We start from the raw sequence: 3,629 nt of genomic DNA, 5'->3' as shown, positions 1-3,629 counted from the left end.
GAAAAACTCGCCCCTTTTCCAAACCCCTGGGAAAATTTAAAATTTTACTGGGCAAAAAAAAAGAAATAAAGGAAGGCAGGAACAAATTTTTTCCGGGAAATTTCAACATGCAAGGCATAAAAAACATGCTTTGGTTTTGAATGAATTGGGTCGAACCCGTTAATAAAAAAAAAAACGTAAAATTTTTTTGGGGTGGGGCTTATTCTTAAAAGTGGGGTTCCTGTTTTCAAACTGGGAAATAAACAAATAAGACGAGATAAATTAAAGGAAAAAAAAAAGGAAGTGGAAAGGGACAAAATTTTTGCTAATTCACGACAAAGCAGAAAGTTTATAGTTAAAATAAGAAAAAGCCCTTTTAATGTAAAAAAAATTTGATGGTTAAAACTAAAATTTTTTTATTTTCCCTCAAAACTAATTCTCTACCTTATCACTTTGTGGGGTGTTGATTTCTTTTAAAAATAAAGTTTTTTTAAACATATATCAAAATCTTTTGGGAAATGCACCGCCTCTTCTTTACCCCTTTTTTAAAATTTTCCCCCAAATATTTCACATGTTCCCTATTATTTTGGGGGAAGAGGGGAAATTTTATAAAGGGTGGGCCTTTTTTTAAAAAAAAAACCCCCTTTAAAAAAAGTGTGTGTGTGTGTGTTTGCGTTTATATATGTTGTCTATATATTTTAACCTTTTTTTTTTTTTAGACCAAAGAGATGTGATAGAGAATCAACCCGGAACCACTACAAAACAAATACCCAAACAAAAAAGCAAAAAGAGAATTCATGGAAAAACGGAAAGATTGCTTTTTTAAATTTTTCCCCCCCCCCAACCAACAGCAACCCCCAACAACAACGATTTTGATAATCAAAATATTTGGGATCAAACAACCCACCACAACACAGGAAAGGGAAAAACAAAAACCCAACAAAGGAAAGGGAAAAAACCCAAACCCCAACAGCAAGGAAAACAACAAGGGGGAACAACCAAACCAAAAAACAGCAGAGGAACAAAAAAAACAACAACCAAAACCACAGGAAGGAAAAAACAAAAACAACAAAAGGAACAACAAACAACAACAACAAGGGGGGACAACAACAAAGGGGGAAACAAAAAACAACAACCCAACCCCCCAAACAACAAAGCAAACAAACAACAAAAACACGCACAACAACAACAGATTTTTAAAATCAATTTAAAATTTCACCAACAACAACCCCCCCTTTAAAAAAAGGGACAACAAGGAACCCAACAACACCCCCCAAAAACAACAACCCGGTTTTAAACAAAAAACCAAAAACAATTTTATTTTCAATTAAACAACACAACAACAGCAAACCCTACCCAAAACCCCAACACCCCAAACCCCCTACAACAAAAACCCCAAAGAATTTTAAATCAATAAAAAATTACCAAACCCGCCCCTACCAAAAAACCCAAAAAACCGGCCAATTTTCAAAACCCCCACCTTTTTTTCCCCAAGTTTAAAACTCCGGTTTCCCGGGTAAAAATTTTTCCCCCTCCCCCCCTTAAACAAAAATCCGACCAACCCCCCACCCCTTTTTCCCAAAAAAGTTTTAATTTTGTGGTTGTGGTGGGGGGTTTGGGGGGTTTTTTGGGGGGTTATTGGGGAAAAAGGGGTTTTTCCCCTTTGAAAAAATAATTTGGTTGAAAATGGTTTTGGGGGGGTGGTGGTGGGGTTTTGTTTTGGTTTTGTTTCTTTTTGGTTGGGGTTATGGGGGGGGGTTTGGTTGAAACCCCCCGAGCCTGGCCATTTTGAACCCTTTATGGTTTCATAAAAAAATGGAGGAAAGGTTTTTTTTTGGTTTTTTTAAAAAAATGGCCAATTTGGGGCTTTTAAAGAAAATAAAACTTGGGAAACACGTACACTCAAGATCTGTTAAATTTTTGTAGAACCTTTTTTTAAAAAAAAAAAAAATAAAAATTTTTTAAAATTAAAATAAATAAAATTAAAAGGGGAAAAAAGGTGGGTATTTAGTTTTGGGCCCAAAACAATTTTGCCCAAATTTTAAAAAATCAAAAAAATAAAAAAAGGGGGAAGAACAGGAAAATTTTTAAAACCCGATCCCAAAGGGTTTGATTTAAATTTTTTTGGGAATTTTTCCTTTTGGGAAATTTTTTTCCGCCCTTAAAAAAAAAGGAAAAAAATTTAAACCCCTATAAAAATTTGAGGTTTTTGGGGGAAATTTTAAATAAAAGATAAAATTTAAAAAAGGGGTGATTAAAAAAAACAAAAAAAAAAATTAAAATTGGCGGGGACTTTCCGCTTAAAAAGTTATAATTTTAATTTTTTATTACTTTTTTCAAAAAACCCAAACAAAATTTTCAAAAAGACAAAGGAAAAAGAAGAGGGAGAAGGTCATTTTCTAATTTTTGGAAAACCTTTATCTTAAAAAAGGGTTAAAAAAAACCTTTTAAAAATTTTTCCCTGGGAAATGTTTGGAAAGTTTTTGCCGTTTTTTTTTTTCCCCGATTTGAGGAAAATTTTTGGATGGTAAAAGGAAAAGGGTAAAAAAAATGATGATTGGGTTTTAATTTGGTTTAAAGGAAAAAAGAAAAAAATTTTTCCAAAGGGGGTTTTTAAATAATATAGAAAAAAAAAAATGAAAACAATAATTTTAAAAAAGGGGAGGGGGCTGTTAAATAGAAAATAAAAATTGGGATTTTTTTTTAAAAATAAGTATCCTTTAAAAAAGGGGGATACACCAACAAGGAAAAACCCTAAACCTGGTACAAGGTTTTAGAAAAATATTTTTTAAAAGGAAACCAAACCCTTTAATAAAAACCCGGTTGAAAAGCATCCTTATTAAGTGTCCCCTTTTTTTAAAAGTTTTTCCAAAGGTTTTTGAAGGGGAAAGGGAAGGACAAAAAAATTTTGTCCCAAAGTTTTACCTTAACATGTTGGGGAAAACATAAAACCCCCATTTTGTTTTAATTTTATTTTAAAAAAATTTCCCCCAAAATTGGGGGTAAAAAAATAGGTATTAAAATGACTAAGAAGGGGGAAATAAGTACGAAAACGAATTTTAAAATGTTTTTTTATTTTTAATTGGGCTAAAAAAATTTTAATTGAAAGGAGCAAAAATTTCCTTACTTTTAAAGTTTAAAAAATAATTATAAATTTATATAAAAAAAAAAATTAAAAAGATAATTCCCTTTTAAAAATGTTATTGGGTTTTATGTAACATGTTTTTTTTTTTTTTAAATTTTTAAAATATATTTTTGAAAAAGGAGATTGTATACGAAAATGACGGAAATTTTGGGTATATGTGGAAACCACTAAATGTTTTTTTAAAATTTTCCCCCCAAAATGATTTTATAAAATTTTTGGCCAGCGGTTTTTTTATTTTAACCCTTAAATTTTTTTAAAAAGTTTTTTTCCCCTGAAAGATCTCTAACGTTTAAAATTTTGGGAAAGGTTTTTTCCCGAACCGGGGGCAAAGAAGGGGAGGTTAATTATAAAAAACACAAATACCCAAACCCCCCGGTTTAACAAAAAATATTTTATTTCATTAGTTTTATTAAAAATACCCCCTTTTTATTTATAAATTCTTATATAAAAAAAAATTGTTTAATAAACAATTTTGTTTTGTGGTTTTAAAAAAATATTTTTTAAT

The sequence above is a fragment of the Penaeus monodon genome, chromosome 7 (genome assembly GCF_015228065.2).
Source record: "Penaeus monodon isolate SGIC_2016 chromosome 7, NSTDA_Pmon_1, whole genome shotgun sequence".
Lineage (NCBI taxonomy): Eukaryota > Metazoa > Arthropoda > Malacostraca > Decapoda > Penaeidae > Penaeus > Penaeus monodon.
This window is presented reverse-complemented; position numbering follows the sequence as displayed.